The following is an 18,900-nucleotide window of genomic DNA, read 5'->3' on the forward strand; positions in this document are numbered from 1 at the left end:
CAAGGCTTGCTAGGACGGGGCTCAGCGCGTCGAGCACTTGTAGTCCACTTCGAGCAGATGGAGTGTCAATGCTTGTCAACATGGCCCTGATGACATTCACAATGGATCGCAGCACCGGGATCATTTGGCAGTCGACTGTTGAAGCCTCACCAAAAGAAGCGGGCTTCGATGGGAACTTCAAGCGTGGAGGCTCCTTAGAAGACTGAGAGCTTGCAAGCGCCGGCCACTCTTCCACGGGGGCAGCGTTTCCCGTCTGAGGCTTCCTTGTGCTCTCGGGCGTTCTATTTGAGGATGATGGCGTTGGCGCAAGCGGCGCACGAAGTCCACCCTGTCTTGAGCGCTTTCGTCGATGACGACGTCGACGCCGGATCTTTTCTGAGGCTTCTCTATGGGTTGAGTTAATCCTGACCATTTGCTTCAGAACTTCGAACTCCTTTTTGAGTCTTGGGCATTCTTTAGATGTCGCTTCATGGGTGCCTTTACAGTTGCCACACCTAAAGTTTGTTGCACGCCAGACATCTACAGTGTGTGACTCCGCGCACCGGGCGCACATTGGGGAGTTTGCGCAGGCGCCCTTAACATGCCCGATCTATAAGCACTTGTGGCATTGAAGCGGCTTTGGGACAAACCGCCGTACGACATGTCGAAAGTGACCGACCTTTACGTGTGAAGGGATGGAATCCCCCTTGAACACAATCTTCACACAACGGCTGTTGCCGAGTCGGCATACGTGCGTGATGACCACTCCTTCGTATGCCGGTTTGATCAGAATTGGCAGGTCCGAGTTCGAAATAGCCAAGTCAACATCGTAGATCACACCTGCAGTGCAGGCCCCATCCATTGGTATGATCGGTCGTACTTTGATGTTCCCCAATTCTGTTATCTGCCGTAGCGTCTCCAGCGTGGTTCCACAAGCTGTGTCGACAGCTAGAACATTCTTTCGTGTGTTCAGCCGGACTTCCTTGATTTCGTTTGGCGCCTTTCCCTCAAGAAAAACAGAGAGAGCTTGCCTGTTCAATACTCGAAGGTTGACGGAAGAATCCACTGGCATGAAGAGGATGGTGTGCGGCCAGCGTTCACTGCCTGCCTGCATGGTTGACGTACTCGCTGGTGACGACGCCTTGATAAGCCTCCTTTTAGCCCTTCGGCTCCTCACCGACACGAAGCTGTCATCGGATGAGTCGTCACCTGCGATTGAGTAGACCTCTGTGTCTTCGCTGGTGCTGGACCAGGTGCCTCGTTTCCTTGAGGAACTTGTCGATGTAGTGATCTGGCCAGACGGGCCGGCAATAGGCTCTGCATCCATGGCCACAGGAGTACGAGTCTCTCTGGAGCGTTCACTGGTGGTTGACCAGGTGCCTTGACTCATAGAAGAGCTTGCAGTTGCAGACTTCTGGCTGCACGAGCCTGCGGAACGTTCCGCGTCCATCGCCTCAAGCCAGGACGCGGGAAGCGCTCCAGGGACTGATGAAAATTTGACGAAAAACTGGCTAGCTGGCACAGGTGCGTTCTAGCACTGAGTAACTTCGTCGTCTTTTCGGGTTCCAAGAAGGTGAACGCCATACCTGGTATGTGTGTGACAAAGAAGCATCTTGATATTCCTTGCACAGTTTTCAACAAAACTCATTTTACGACCAATTCATTGCTATCTTAGGGTAGTGCTTTCTTTTATGCTAAAACAGACATTAACCTGTTCATAATAGCATATTATAATGCAAGCTTTGCGAACATAACTAGAAAATTCTCATTACTGTTGGCTTATGTATTTTTGTGATATAGGTGCTGGTCATGTGAATGCACTGATAATATAATATCCTGTCTTGTGGAAAGCTAACATGTTTAGTAACAAGCTCACTTTGACAATATCTGCCTTCACAGCAGAGGCATTTTATAATCTTGCTGTAAAACGTCCATAATGCCTGTTCAAGCGCTTACATGTTGCTTGTATCATTTCTTGGTTCTAAAGTGCCACACGTAGGTCAACTCGTCTATGTACAAGTGCCCAAGCAAAGCTGCAACACAGTTTCGACTGGCACCTTGCCTTTCCTAACACATTTCACACGTGAAACTTCCATGTACTGGTCACGATACGAATATGGAAGCTCATTAAACTGAAGTTGATTTACACCTTTTGTTTGTAGATGACAATTGGTATAATAGAGCTTATGTGTCGTGCATCTGTTGGTGTTACGCACATCTATCACGCTCCCAGCTCTAATGCACTAGTTCAGCCATTTCATGCATTTTAGGACTTTGCGCAAAACAGGTGGAGATGTTTAGAGCTCGCAGGGTTGAAAACATGTGTCTTGTGCACTTTCTTTTTTTAAGAAACAGATGCATGGTGTGTTGCAATGTCACAGTAGCAAAACCAATATATTGCTTTTTTTTCTTCTCTTTTCTAGACTACACAACGAAACATTTCAGCGTACTTGCAGAGCAGCTGAAGTACTCGTCCTCATTACTAGGCCGGAGATATTAAATGGATGTTTTCAATCACACTTGTAAACCTGTCTTCTTCTTTTGCATGCCACGCCTAGCCACTTGGCAACCACTATTCGCCGCAGACAGGTAGTTGACAGGATGTTACTAGCAAGTTGTTAGAATGTTTAAAGATGGTTAATAAATAGTCGCTTCAAAGTTTTTAGGAAGTACATAAAAGTTTTATTCAGACACAATAAAAGGTTATTTTTGCAATAAATAATTACACAGTCTATTATCTCTGAATAAAATTTTTATATGCTTCCTAAAAACTGTGAAGCGACCATTTATTAACCACCACTATACATCCTAACAACTTGCTAGTAACATCCTGTCAACTTTCTGTCTGTGATGAATAGTCGACAGGATGTTCCTAGCAAATTGTTAGCATGTAGAAAGGTGGTTAATAAATATTCGCTTCACATTTGACACATTCTACGGACATAAGATAATAAGCAGTCGGTAAGAATTCTATCGATATTTAATATCTCTATTTTCAATTCAATATCGGTAGCCAATAGTCGGTAGGAGGTTACTAGGAAGTTGTTACGCTGTATAAAGACGGTTTATAGAATGTCGATAGGTTCTATAACATTTGTGTAAGACGGTTTATTCAAGGTTACTAGAAATTTTTGTAAGGGAGGACAGACATTTACGGTCTGTTGGCTTCTGCCTTTCCTGTCTCTCGTGCTGTTGCTCGGTTTAACTTCATACGAAGCCAACAGTTAACGAAGCCAAGCAAAGCGCAAGGGCACTAATTTGTTGTTTTATTCGAAGCGTAATAATGACGCGGCTGAATGAAATGAAAATGCGCAAGGAAAACAACATGCTGTCGTACGGAGCCGGACCGACAACCTTTGCATTACGCGTGCGCTGGCCCATCAAGTGAGTTTCAGCGGCGGCTGTTCTCAAATCCACATTCGCGAGAACTTGTGTACGGTGCAGCCTAACTACGGGAGTGTTAGTCAGCGCCACTGTTATTCTTATTACCCATGGCGGCTGATGTCCATTGTTTGTTTCTTTGCAACCTTCTATTCGATCGACCCCTGTTTCATCCTGCTAGAGCGATGTATGATAAGGAGCCACGACGCTACTCGATACCCGACTACACGGGGTCCGTTATTAGCGCCTGTGTAGGCGTCCCACGATGCCGTACGCCATTGTTCCACGCATCTGCCGAGGTCATATGCACGGGCGCGGCGCGATTATTTAGCGATGCCTGATATGGGAGTTTGCGTCGGCAGTGGCAAGCTGTGAGCCGACAATACGTGACTGGCATGCAGACGTTTGGGGCCATTCGGCTTGGGTGACTTTAGCATACAAAGTTTCTGTGCTTTTTAACTCGAAAAAAAAAATCCAGGACCTATAATATCAGTGAATTAAGCAGAAAAATGAACCGTAACAAAGTTCTGAATAAATTTTCCTCAAACCCATACAGGAGTTGTTCGGCTCAGGGTGATCTGGCAGCTAAATGAGGCTCGCATGCTGTCCGCGTATCACCTGACCTTGCCTTAGTCACACGCGTACGGACTGGGAGTCACGTAAGCTGACGCGTATACGCCTGGCGAGACGCGCTTCTTGTGCTCCATGGGGTGGGACTGAAGCCGCTAAGGGGGCTTGAGGGTTTATACAGGACGGAAACCTCACCATCACCCAGTGAGATTTCCGACTTGTCTAAACCGTCAAGCCTGTCTGGTGAGAGTCGCACCAAGGCGAGAGATGGACGCCAGTGGAGAAACAAGAGCGGGCGCTCCTCGACTATCCCGACGCAAAGCGCGACGCAAGTCAGCAAGCAGCCTCAGCAGCCTCCGGTGCCAACGCCGCATACCACCGAAGTCCTACGCGAACAGAGAGCGGGGATGAAGTACCAGCCGCCATAAGCGGCAGGAACGCGCATCAGCTAAGCCTAATGGGGTGAGCGACAGATAGAGATACGGACAGCACGCCGGTTGCCCAGAGAGAGGTAGCTCGAGGTTGACGTGGCGTCGCGGCGATGCCCTCTCTGCTATTGCAACACCTGGCGCGCTATGGCGGCAGAAGGTGTTCCCTTTCGCCCAATCTGCTTCGTCGAGTCGCACTCGTGACAGGGCGTCACAACCAATGCGAATTTGTCGAAGCACGCTCAGAGCGCGGCGTCGCAGTCAAAGGGGGTAAGGTGCTGTTCCGCTGCTACTACAGACGCCGGCTTTTTCGCTCAATGAGCCATTTGCCGGTTTCGCATATATTTAAAAAAGAAACATCGTGCGGTGAATTTGGTAGGAGCACAATGCTGATTCTAGATGTCTGGAGATATTTTATTACGTGAACACGACGCCAAGGGAAAAAGCACTTCGATATTCGTTAGATTACGATAACGTAAAATAGCTCAGATTTCAGCGAGAATTTCAAGAATATAAAGTATGGGATTTTGTTTTATTCATAAATAATTATCCTTTTATCGAAAAAATGAATCAAAAGAAAGTATCGAAAGAAGGTTTTGAAATAATACAACTCACCAGTAGTTTCTCTTTTGTGTCTGTTAAGGGGAGTCTCTTGTCATGATGTCGTCAACCCCTTTTTCATTCATTTTCCTGGCTGTATTGCTAAGTATCTCCTTTGCGCCACTTTGCCAACCAAAATACGTAACCTTTTGGCGATAGCGAATGAAGCACAAACTTGCAATGAGTCCAATATCATCATAGCTCTTATTCATAAGATTTTAGGAATCCTAGCGAAGTGTTACGTAAAGAATATTCATAAAAAAACGAGTTCACTTTATGTAAAGATCCTGGTGATGTCGGACATGGTCACAGCAAGATCCACGAAGAATTTCAGGAGTCAGCTGCCTACAGGGAATTGCGTGAGTGAGACACTCCGATGTTTCGCGCAATATCTAGCCCAGTAGCTCCGAAGTGTTCGCGAGCCAATTGCCCGTAACCGCAATGCTCACTTCGCAAAAAAACTTAATGTCATTGGAGTAGCACCATGGACAAACTTCGTTGTGCATGTGGCCCCCGTTGATCGGTTTCGGCATTCAACTCTACTACCATTGAATAACGGTGTACACTGCACATCTCAGGAAGTGCTGCCTTCTACCGGGCTCGCGGTATCTACCACGTCCAACTTCCACTACTTACTAGATCCACAGTGCAACTAGACATACCTTGTGCGAAAAATAAAATTAAATGTGCCCCAAAGTTTCTTGTACATAAAGATAGAAGCCGATCAAACGCGAATGTATCAATGTATGTGGCGTGAAGCGGGTATATAAAAGCTAGGCAACAGTGATGCTACAAGCATGTTTATTTTAGTGCGCGACATTTAACATCATGCAACGTTTTTGCTTACGAACTGCACCGTTCAAAACTTTCATGTCATGCAATTTTTATATTCGTGCACCAGACCATTCACAAGTTATTATCATCATAATCATTATCACTATTCTATCATCATCATTCTATTTTTCTGTACTGCATGATGAAGGCGGTGTTCAATTACCTCTTTAAAGCATAATTGCTGGAGCTTGTATTAGCGCAATTATGTAACGTTTACCTATTTTCCTTCACGTATACTAATAAACAAATAAAATATACCTTGTAAGCAAGGAAGACCGTCCTGTGACGTGTAGACCACGCAGAAATTTACACCAAACCTTTACGGCTGTTACTACACTGTAAACACTGACCACCACGCTTGATGTTAGCAAGGCGGCGCCAGGTGCAGGCAGTCTACAAATCATGTCAGAGCACGTTTCAACCGTCCAGGCGCCAGATGTGCCCTCGTACAATTAGGCTGACGCATACTACAGTTGGTTCATTGGCCGCACGAGCGGTTCTACACTACGCACATGAAAATAGGTTGTGATGGCCATTGAACTACTGTAGGTTTCGCAAGGATGAAGTGTACCGTTTCGTTTATCACAACACCGACCGCAAGCGAGTTCCTGTTGCGTTTCGCTTCGTCTGCGTTATAGGTGCCTTTCATGACGATGCAATTTCTACTCGATTTGTTCTCAAGGAGACGTATGAATTGATCAAGAACCATTTCTTCGGATCTGGCCTTTGCAGAACGGCCACCCAATGAACGATGCACGTGCGTCTCGAGCCGACAGCGTAAACAACCTGTGTCAGCTCGAGCACGTCCGCTTCAGACTTTTCATTGCCCCCCGCACTTGTCTAACTTCTAGGCGTCTCAAGGGTGGTTGTTTGAAAACAAGCGCCCGTATTCTAAACGTCATTCCACTCAACGCTCCACCTCGGCTCAACAAATTTGATGGCAGCGCCGCCAGCCGACCGAAGTGGTCACTGCGCTGCGTTGCCACACCGCGTCAATTCTTGAGAAGCGCGGCGTCTTCTTCAGTCGAGGAGTGGCGGTGTACTCAGTTCAGTAGAGCAGAGGAAGAGGTTTGGGTTGAGGATTGTTTGAGAATATGGAGGAAGATCTTCCGAGCTGACTGCACACGCGTTTGGTGTTCGTGGGTCTCGTGTATTCACTACCAGAAAAAAAAAAGAACAAAAGAAGAACGGCTTTCTTTCCGCCCGAAGAGCGCTGTAGCGACTAGCAAATGGTAATGAAATGTAGGTCTCAATGAAGCAAAAAGCGAGAACCAGTCGTAGAGTATGTTAATAGCGCCAAATTGTAAAAATATTAACAATGCAATATATTCCTGTAAAGGGTGCACCGCCCTTCATATAGTCATGTTGAGGCGAAGCCGCCGTACGGCATAACTTCGGGAATTGAGGGATTTCATTTAGACTAAACAGAGCTAGCCCGAGGCAATGCTATCCTGAACGCGGCTTCACCGGAGACCTCTTCACTCGCGTGGTCTCGGCGCCTTTCGTTTATCTGACGTTCGAGATCCGCGGTTTAGCAGTGGTGTCACAAGACAAAATGTCGTGCACCACCGAGTGTCCCAGGGGGCTCACTCCACCTGTTTGTCTGGCAGGCAATTCGCGCCTCCGCCCACCTTGCGGCTCGAGCCGTTAGCGGGAAGGTGGGCGCGGGTTCAAACTGTCGGACAGTTAGCGAGACGTTGCATAGGGACCTCTGGATCGACCGGCTAACAACCTCTCTCTTGCTGGCCTTAGCCAAAGCCCTCGATCCCTGCTCGGTGCGTGCAACCTTTCGTTGTTCCTGTTTGGCAGGCTACGCTGCGAACTCGCGCGTACGGATCGTACACTGCGCCGAGTGCCTCCCGGATGCCTATCGAGCTAAATAAAGGGTCATTACATTGTCATGTAATGACGATTGTCATGGTATCGCTGTTATTAACACTGTCATATATAGCTTGTAATTACATTATCATGACATCACTGTCGCTAGGAGTCGTGCAGTCATGTAGCGGCGGCATTTCCATGTTGTGCACCCTTGGCTCGCTGGGTCCTCGTCATCAGCCTGACAATCTGAAGGCTCTCAACAAACTTTTGTATGAGAGCGGACTTGACAAGAGACTTCGAAGAGTCTTAGAGCATGAAATATTTTCATCACCATCTTAATCCCCATAATCAACGTCTTCTCTATTCTTTCTGTCTACACACTCTCCCCTTCCCCCAGCGCCAAGTAGCGGGCCAAGTAGCGGTGCATCACGCGGATGGGTTATAACAGTTTGATCCCACCGGCGTCGACGACAATAAAACGCTTTCATTGTGCTTGGCGTTTTCTTCGATCTCCGCTCTCTGGTTGTGTGTGCGGGTCTTAACAAGCGTTGGCTTTGGGCGCCGTCAAATACACGCGACGGAGAAGTGGGCTCGAATCTTCGGACTTGCGCTGACCCCTTCGTGCTTAGTTCAAGATTAGTATAACTAAATGTCATAAATATTGAAATCTGACATCACACTAGTCAGTATTCGAATACGCGGCTGACAATGGAGGTTATCGGTGACAGCTGCATACCATCGACTCGCGTGCAGAGGAAGTACAGCTATCTGGAAGTACTATGAACGGCAATAGATCAGGGACGTTGAGCTAGACAGGGGGCCCGCTGCCGACTCATTTTAAACACACGCACAGAGAGAGAGAGAGATACAGCGTATTCAAGCACATCCAGCAGCACTGACAGGATCACTTGAGCTTTTAGGACCATTGCGTACACCGTGGCTCTTTTGTTGTTTATTGGGTAATTCCACGCCAAATCAAACAGTGTGTTTTCGAACATTGCAGATATAGTTGAAGAATCCAAGATGTTTGCTGAAGTTAGAGACTCAATCTACATGTTTATTTTTCTTTGCATTTTGGCGACAGTTTTCCTTCTTGCCCAGCGGAGCTAGAAGGAATCAATAAACATTTGTTTTCAAAGGCACATCGTATGAACCAGCCATTTAAGTGGTGGGTTTGGCGAGACAATGAAGCGGTGTGATGGCCTAAATAGCTAATTTATCAAATATTTGAATACTTTTGGTGCTGTTAGCACGGGCAAAAGCGAGTAAAATTGTAAAGTTTCCTTTTTTTTCCTCGGAACGCAAGAAAATCCGGAGGACATAAATTAAACAGAACGCTAGCTTGGTATACATATCATAGCTGAAAAATATTTGAAGCCTCAAAGGTTTAGGTGAATGTCCCTCCCCCTACCCCCCGTAATTAAAGCTGTAAATTTCTGAATTCCTTGCAAAAGGCTACATGTTCAAGGTAAAAAGAGAGCCATTTTGGTGTCCTGCCTAAATATAGATTTCATACCTTAGATAGCTTAACATGTCTCCTATACATGCGAGGAATATAAAAATAAATCGAATTCTTTCTTAAACACAAAAATTTATACGTCTAATTCTTGTGTCAGCCCCGCTCCTCTTCGACGTGCGCCGAAGCATCGCGTACATATTCATGTACGCGATCTTGTTTTTACTTCTATGAGAAACATGGGCCATAGAATAATACTTTTGTCGACACTGTAAACAACATCAGCAGCGTCGGCAGCGTACTGGGCATCCGCAGGATGGATCATGTAATGCTCACACAAAATTCTTTAATTTACTCGCCTCTCGCTATACTCAAACTCTGCAGTATCTAATTAATGCTACCTAATCAATTCGCCTAACCCTTAAGAAAGCACGGCGTAGCGCCATTATATGAGGGCAGCAGGGAAGGGAAAGTGGACAGGCGAAAATAGAGTATGATAGGTGGCAGACTCGACCAAACTCATAAGTAGACATATGGCAATCCTCAGCAAAGGGGCTAGCGCTTTAGCGGGTGCTCAGAAGGTGGCGATCTCCAGTTGCACTTACAAACTATCCAGAAGGTGACACATTGTTCCATACTAAATAAAGTCTTATTCCCTTTCACAGACAACGTTCACGTTGGCAACGGAAGCCCGAAGGCTGCTCTTAGCCGACTCGACTGAGCGTAGCGCTGACGGTGCGTCCACTTTGGTTCGTCGTTTTGGCAGCCAAATTGCACCCCGCGTCCCTAGAGACCCTGTAACCCTTCGCGCTCGAGCTGTACACGCGCCTAGAGTCGTATAATTGCTATCGCGATGAAATGTGCGTAATTCAAAATGTCTTTGCTACGGGGAAATTTTATAGCCATTAGCGTAGTAGTGATTGATCCCGCCTTCTAAATCTTACACGTCGTCATGCGTTGGACGTGTAGATCTGTGTTACGTCACTCCCGGCTAGTCAGTAATGGCTGTCATAAGTGACTCGTATTCCGGAGTTCACCAGTACACCTGCATGTATAGAAAGCATCAGAGTTTCGCAATAAGGGCAAAGCAATCAATAGCATTGCAACATGTTCGAAAATCACACACGAAGTGGAAAGGCGCGTAGCTGTAATGGCAGTATGAATTGCCGTAAACCTAAGCCTAGTAAGTAAACGCGCGTGGTGTGGTGTGTGTTGACACCTTCACAGAGAGGGCTCGATGGCCGCGAGAAGCATCGGTCAGAACTACGAGGTCTCGTTGGCGTTCTCGCCTTGCGTTGACGTCGCGGCGTTCCCGTAGTGCGGTGCACTCACGGCGGTCACAATATGTGCGCCCGCGTTGCGTTTTCGAACTGCCGGGCATTGTCGCCGTTGTCACTTAGCCTCGGCCTCCTGTTAGTCACAACGCCTCCTACGGGAGCTTCCAGCGTTGAGCTCCAGCGTGCGCCGCAAACACAGCAGCCAATTGTCACTGCATCAGGGCCACGATTTATGAAATGATCTGAACTAACATAGTTGCATTTGTGGGTACGCGGGCCCGCCTCACTTCGTTGCGATGAGCGTTTTTGCCGGAGCTTCTGGGCCGGCGTTCTGACAACACACGGGAGCACGTTCGTGCGATGTGAGAGACGCAGTACTTCGCTGCAGAAACCACGCACCTGCAGGGTACCATTGTAGCCACCGTATACCTTGGTCACTGCGTGTGGGGAAACAATCGCACAAGCCGACAGCTTATGCACGTTCTGCATAGTTTGCTTTTCTAGCGAGAAAATTTCGAATTATTTCTAGCGAGAAAATTTGTCTTACTTGAGGTCTTAAAGTGCGGCTGCTTCTGTGCGCCTGTCTCTGCCATTGGAACACGAACGCGCCTAGACTTCTTTCGCCGCCTGTCGTTCAAATTTGGCCGCAAAGGAAAATCGCGGAGTAAATGGGACCAATGCTCTTTAAGAAACATATATAAAACTAATGAATTCTGAATAATTGGTTGCAATTATCGATTATGTCGAAATATTGCATGGAGTGTTCATGTAACCCGCCAAGCGTTTCAACGCGCTGGCTTGCACGCGGCCAATGCCTCGCGGTAGGCCACCAGGCATGCACCCGTGGCCTAACGGTTAAGTGGTTGAGCTGTTGTGCTTATAGCTGTCCTCTGTTGGAATCCTGCCGTGGACAAGTTCCTTTATGTTTATTTAGTGAAGACAAAGTATGTCTTATCGGCTGACACCTATTTTCCTTATCGGGTATGTTTCAAACCCCTTTCGTCGTCCGATCCCGGAGATTGTGCGGCCTAAAAGAGCCGCTCCACTATAACTATACCACTTTCACCTTTGAGTTGTCATGCTGTTTTACACTTTTATTATTTAATAGTTTCAGGAAATTTAAGATAAGAGGCATTCGCTGTCAGTGTTATGTTTCGTTACATTTGTTTTTGCGCTGCCATTCTTGAAATTCTGAGGAGCAATTTGGTCAAGAATGTAAAACCTTGTATGAGCAACTTTAGTGATAAGAACAGTATGACTACGTAGCTCGCACATACAGCACATACATCTAAATATTCTTCCTGACACGCTTTCTCTGTGGCTTTCTTTTTTGTGTATTGTATGTGTATAATGTCAAAACCGGCAATAAAGAAAAAAATATGCGGAGCCTCGTGGTAACACCGACACCCTCCATGTAATGGCTATCACCTATCGATACTTAACCTGCCTGTGCTTGCAAATAGACGGAAACTATCTCGACTTGCATTGTTTTATAAGATTTATCATCATAATCATGTTCTTAGGACCCGACTGAATAAACCGCCTAATTTTGTTTCATTTCGACTTGATCACAACCACAAAGTCCATGTCCCTCACCAAAACACTGCAACATACTCGCACTCTTTCCTGCCCAAAAGCAGCCTCGACTGGAACTATCTTCCCGCCTCATTAGTTAGCATTAGCAACTGTGACCATTTTCGTGAAGCTCTTTCCAGCGCAATTTAACGCATTCCAACATTTTTTTTTTCGTTAAACGTTCTCTATGTCGGTTGGAAACTTCATTCTTTAGTGTCTTAATCGGCTGCAATAGTATTTTGTTGCCGTAATTATTGTACAAGCCTTGCATGACAGTGTAAATTTTCGTTGTTATTAGAAATTACATTCGTTCCTATTTTTGAATTTTTTTAATTGTGTATGTGCGAATAACTGTATTTATGTTGAATGATTGACCCCCTCTCCTCTATAATGCTTGTATGCCTTGAGGGTACAATAAATAAATAAATAAATATATATATAAATAAATAAACAAACAAATAAATAAATAAATAAATTGCGATCGCAACAAAGCGTAGTTGGATGTGTTACATTATGGACATCAAGGAATGTTGCCTTCATCAATTTAGCTAAATTTTTTTCCAATCCCAAAATGTTTCACTTTCAAAATAGGTAGTGTGATAAGGCTGCGAAATTTGCAGGCATGTCTTGGAATCCGCTGGCACAAGACAGGGGTTATTGTGGTCGGCGTGCCGTAACGTGGTCGGCAAAAAAGGATACATGCATCTCGAAGGTCATACTAAGAAATCGTGTTTTCGAAGTGATGCATCAATTCCAGCGAGTGGTAAAGGCAGCGTTCTTTCTTTTTCTGTAGCATGAACCATTCCTTGGGAATTTCAGGCATTTTGCGTGCGTGTATATATCTGTCTAGCCTCCTACGTTGGAGAAGCTGCCGGTGCCTACCACCTTGAGCTGCTGGGTATAAGCTCATGTTACCGTCACTGGCGTGATTGTGGCATCATCGTGATTCGAGCTCCGTCATCCGAATCTCCACCTCCGATTGTTGCATACTATCTGCACCTAGCCAGCTGACGCGCATAGGAAGATGTGGGCATGTCGGCTGTGAAATATCGTACGGTGGATTTCTCTGCATGAACAGCGATTCAAAAGCAATCTTCCCACCCAGTGCATGCCGGCCTGCTCCTGACGCTCGCAAAGAAGCTATTGGAAGACCGCAGTTTCTTCAAGAAATGCATCAACTCGGACACTGCATTCCTTTGAGATTTACTTGCGCAGCTTGAGGATGGCGTACTACAGCGGTACTACTCGGCGCAGAGGAAGGGGAATGTGTTTGCAACGATTGAGCAGCTAGGCAGGACCCCGTTCTTTCTGACCCTCAGCATGTCTGAGCTCCAGAATGAGCGCCTGCTTGAAGACGTCGAGAAAGTCAAAGAGCTATTCGAGCCATGTCAGTGCAGGGTTCTATGTCATAGCCAACTGCATACAAGATGCTTTGTCTGACTGTCTGCCACAGTAAGCGGGATCTGCATAAGTTTGTAAAGATTGGGCATCAGAAACAGCTATTTATGCTAGTTTTTCATGTTGCTTCCATTCATATTTCAAGTGTGAAATTTTGCACGCAGGCTGTATGAAATTTCATTGCAGATGGTGCTTAACAACAATTCCAAATGATGGCAAGAACCATCTACTTAATCAAAACAAACTATATTTCAACATTTTGTTTTGTAGAAAACTATTCCATAACAGTTGAGGCATGTAGTCTTAAATTTTACATCAGAATGGGTACTTGAGAAGCAGGTTTGAAAATTGTGTTGCACTCCCCGGTCTGCTCTGCTGCCTTTGAGCTCACGGTGATTTAGGGGCCCTTGTTACAGTGCTGTTTTGTTGAAAAGGTGGCCCAGAATGCTGCTGTACGCTTGACAATTTCACATGCAAACTCACCGGTTTAGGTCAATGGTGTACTTGTGGATACTTTCAAATGCCAAGCAGAACCGCATGAGGATGTCAGTGTAGTTCTCCCGCAACTCTTCATCCCGGTCCTGCAGATGCTGTCAGCATAAATGATTCACGTTATTAGAGCAAGAATTCTGGGGTTTTAAGTGCGAAAACTGCCATTTGATTATGAGGCACGTCATAGGGCTTATTTAGGCTTATCATAGGGCTTATCACCAGGGCTTATTTAAAGTGCTACCATTGCATGGGGCATGGGTTTCTTTGCGTTTTGCCCTCATCGAAAAATGGCGGCGGTGGCCAGGTTTTGATCCCACGATTGTGTGTTTAGCAGTACAACACCACAGCCGCTAAGCTACTGCGGCAGGTACCCTGTCCTTGGTGCCACACCTGAATAAACAGCTCTCAAAAACAACACAACCAGCGATGGTTTAAAAGAATAAAATTAGAAACGTTTAGCTGGTCAAGTCCAGTTTGATGGAACTATACCTGGCAACCTATCTGCGAACATTGAAAGTTCTAAAATCGGACCTAGTACAGAGGGACGGGGCAGGGGGCCTACAACGCACCATTTTTTAAAAAGCTTGCTCTCAGAGCATGCCTGTCTATACACACACACACACACACACACACACACACACACACACACACACACACACACACACACACACACACACACACACACACACACACACACACACACACACACACACACACACACACACACACACACACACACACACACACACACACACACACACAAATATATATATATATATATGCAGTTCAATAAGATGACTCATTTATAGACACATAGAACACAACCAGCAATAAATTGAAAATACCGGAAAGCAACACGTTTTTAGATCACAGTAACCTTTTCAGCTACATTGGTGTTTCCAATTTCACCTGTTTCAGGAAGTTGTCTGTATATATACACTCGAAAAAGATACTCCCCTTGCATCCTTTCACCATCTGAAGAATTATAAAGGGAGGTTTGGGGACTGACATGCAATGTTCTTTATTTGTGAACAGAATTATTTTTTTCGTAAAAGCCAACACCACATCCATTTCTTTGCACGTTTACCAGAAGTGCATTTCTGTGAGCAATATATATGGGTTTTATTTAAGATAATTTACTAATAATTTAAGATAATTTAAGATAATATTCTACGCGTGAAGCGATGTAACGATTAGTTTTCGAGCTACAGTTGTCATTTGTCTTGTTGCAATGATTGCCAATCTTGTTACAATGTTACATTCACCTGAAGTTCCTAATGTGGCCCGCTGAGTGCGATACACGGCGCACTGGACCCTTTACCTCGTATCACACGAGGTACGTGTTGTATCCGGGCGTCTTTCCTAAGGCATGAAACATCGTGCCGCACCGAGTGAGCGTACCAATGCCGACACGTTATCGTTCTCAACATAACTGATGCGAATTTGCGGCTTCGTTCATGACATGACTATGGCATTTTACTGTGAAATTAAGCAGTGAAGGCAGGTTATTCAAAGACGACGAGCGACCCAAACACTCCACCCCCCGCACTCAGGCGCATGTGGTTTTGAAAAGTAAAAAAAAAAATTAAATTACGGGGTCTTACGTGCCAAAACCACTTTCTGATAATGAGGCACGCCGTAGTGGAGGACAGCGGAAATTTCGACCACCTGGGGTTCTTTAACGTGCACCTAATAAGTACACATCGCTTCTCGGCCTTTTGGCTAAGATCAAAGTGTAGTACGCTTTGGTTTTGAAGCGGTAAAACTCTCGTACTCGGACATCCCTGCTGCCCCTGGAAACCCCGGACCATTGGAAGGATTTGCTGCCTGCTGATTGAGTAAGTGTCAACATTGCCTGATTCACCGCTTGCTTTCTTTAACTTTCTCTCGCCTTTTCTCTGTAGTGCTTGTATTCTTTTTTCTTCTCTCTCTCTCTGGCTCGTTTGTAAACTTAACGTTTTCTGCATGCCCTAACTTCTAGAACAGTCGTAGTTCCCCCTTTTTTTCTCTCGCTCGGCGGCCCCAGCGCCGCGAGCCCTTGACCATGTCTTTGTGTGCACGCCTTTGCATGTAGCATATCCGTTGGTTCCACGTGGGCCGCGGTGAGCAATAAGCTCACGTGCGGTTCACAGGCCCACTGGTAAGATATGTTTTTTTCCCTCGCTTTAGGTACACGTTCTTGCATGTAGTGAACATTCAGGCCCCAAGTAGGCTTCCGTGAGCTATACGCCCACGAGCGGCTCACAAGCCTGATTGCCTACTCCGCTTGCTTTTTTTTTTTTTTTTCCTCCTGCTTTTTCACGCCGCGATTCATCTGTCATTTTTTTTTTCAGCTAGCGTCCTTGATTCTGTACGCAAACTCTTGCATGCACTAAAACCTTGTCTTTGCGTGGGTTGCTCTGAGCAACACGCTCACGTGACGCCTTTCTTCTTTTTACTTCCCCGCTGTCGAACGAGATGGCGCCACCTCTCAGCCCCCCAGACGCCAGACCACCAAGCCGGATCCCAGTTCGCTCGCCACCCGCTAGACGGCCGCAACCTGATTTCAACCACGCCAGTCCCGGCGCACAGCCGATACGCCACGAGCAGGAACTAATACTGTTCTTTCCTCTCCCCAGTTGCTTCAGATGTACAGAGGAAGGCTGCTCAACGAGCTACTCACCAGCAGTCTGGACATCTCGGCGGCAATCCCTTCAGCGGCACCTCGAGCAACAACATGGCACCAGGATCCTAACAACCACACATTTTTGCACTCTTTGCAGAAAAATACTAGGATCCCGGCCGACTTCGCATGGATGCCTCGCTGGCGGCCAGCACGACCTCGCAACGCGGATTCAACACCCGCACAAATGCACTGAGTGCCCCTCTTCCTTTCCTTCCAGGAAGGGTCTCGATAATCACCAGCAGGCACACAGGAAAAGAGCGGCAGCGCGGCAAGCCTCGTCCACAACCCGGCCGACTTCAGTAGCAGGCAGCGATTCTAACACTGACGCCCTACTTCTAGAGACGACACCGACTCCGGTCCCCTCAAGGGAGACCACACCTGCACCGAGGCCAGCTGCTTCAGCAAGCAACAGCCCCTCGGCTATGCCCTCCCCATCGACCTTGACGATAGAGGCATCTCCCTCTTTTTCAGACGAAAGCATCGAACCTGCTCCGGCGCTGACCTCCTCTCCCCCCTCTCAGCAGGCGTACAACAATGAGGCAGCACATGATAGCACGACGAGCAGCGCGGCCACCCCCTCTCCTGGTGCACCGCTGTCGCCGGCAGCCACCGAGAACGACGACGCCTCCCAGGAAATTGACCCAATTTCTCTTGCAGGCCCGATAGAGGATCACGGCGTGCTAGCCAAGCACGCCGAACAGCTGAGGCAGCTGCAACACGAGCCAATATCGGACGCTGGATGGGAACAGTTCACCGGAATCCTGGACGACGCCATACAGGTAGTATGCGAGACGGTAAAGCTTCCTGTAGCTTCCGCTAACAGGAAGCCGCGCCGCCCTCTGAATCCTGAGAATGCTCAGCAGATTCAGACACTGTACCGACGCAATCGCCGACGTGCAGTGAGGCTGATCGTGGAGGGTGAGTCCCAACTCTGCCCGATCCCTCTTGACGAGCTGGAGGAACACTTCAGCGAGGCTTGGGGGCCGCGTGAAGCCGACACCGCTCTGCTTCTGAGCAAGGTGAAGCGAAGCGACATGGCTGAAGTCAGCCTTGCGCAGTTCACTGACGGCGAGGTAGTTTCCCGTCTTCGCAAGAGCGAGAACACCGCCCCCGGAAGTGACCGCCTCACCTACCAACACTGGCGCTCCACTGATCCCGAAGCTCTTTTTCTCACCGCAGTGTTCAACGTGTGCCTGAAATACCAGAGGGTACCTGCTGCCTGGAAAGAGTCACGGACTGTACTCATCCACAAGAAGGGAGACCTCGGGGATGCTGCGAACTGGCGCCCCATTACCCTTGGGAGCACGATTTCGAAACTGTACGCGGGCTGCTTGGCGGCTCGCTTACAGGAATGGATCGCCTCCCAAGAAGTGCTCTCCCGTTGTCAGAAGGGGTTCCTGCCGTATGATGGTGTGTACGAACACAACTTCGTACTGCAGGAGCGCCTGGACGCGGCGAGAGCTGGCCGTGGGGACCTGTGCGCGGCATTCCTCGACTTCGCCAACGCGTTTGGATCTGTTCCCCACAACGCCCTCATTGATGCACTGCATGGCGCTGGTGCGGGTGATAACTTCTGTGCTATTATTGCTGATATTTACAGAGACAACAGGACCAGCGTCATCGCAGAAGCCGGGATCACCTCACCGATAGAAATCTCTGCCGGCATACGTCAGGGTTGCCCACTGAGCGGCCTCCTGTTCAACCTGGTGCTCGACCCAGTCGTGCGTGCGCTTCAGGGAGGCGACAGGCAGCACAATGTGCTTGCCTACGCCGACGATCTAACGCCGCTAGCTGACGAGCCAGGTACACTACAGAGCCGCATTAACGTAGTGGCAACCCTGTCGAGCCAGCTCGGGCTACGTCTGAACCCCGCGAAGTGCAAGTCACTGCACCTCTCCGGAAAGACACCCGTGGGGACAAGACCTACGACCTTCACGGTCTACGGCACCCCAATCCCATCAATCGGTGACTTCGAGGCCCACACCTTCCTCGGGCGACCAGTCGGGTTCTCGGTACTACCGGACCAGGCAACCGTGGACGAAGCCATCAACGTGGGTCGCCGCCTGCTTACCTCGATGCTCGCCCCGTGGCAGAGATTGGACGCCGTTAAAACATTTGTATTTCCGGCGCTCAACTTTGCCATGCGGTGTGGCTCCCTTGGTAAGGCAGAGTGGTCTCGCCTGGACACAACGATTCGCCCACTCATCAAGCGGACCCTCTACCTGCCTGCCAACGCTGCTAACGACTACCTATACGGTAGCTCCGCAGCGGGTGCCATTGGCATTCCTGTGGCGGCAGATATCAGTGACATCTGCAGAGTTGACAATGCCTTCAAACTTCTCTCCTCTGCAGACACTGAGGTACAGGACCTGGCACTGACAGCACTGATGGCTGTGACATGCAGGAGATTGAGACGCATTCCAG

General features: G+C 47.7%; 1 protein-coding gene across 1 annotated transcript in view; it reads left to right on the plus strand.

Moving 5' to 3' along the window:
* Positions 1-18,900, plus strand: part of LOC129384505 (uncharacterized) — a 120,580-nt gene that overhangs the window by 50,755 nt on the left and 50,925 nt on the right. The window lies entirely within an intron of this gene.

The sequence above is a fragment of the Dermacentor andersoni genome, chromosome 9, assembly GCF_023375885.2.
Source record: "Dermacentor andersoni chromosome 9, qqDerAnde1_hic_scaffold, whole genome shotgun sequence".
In the NCBI taxonomy this organism is placed as follows: Eukaryota; Metazoa; Arthropoda; class Arachnida; order Ixodida; family Ixodidae; genus Dermacentor; species Dermacentor andersoni.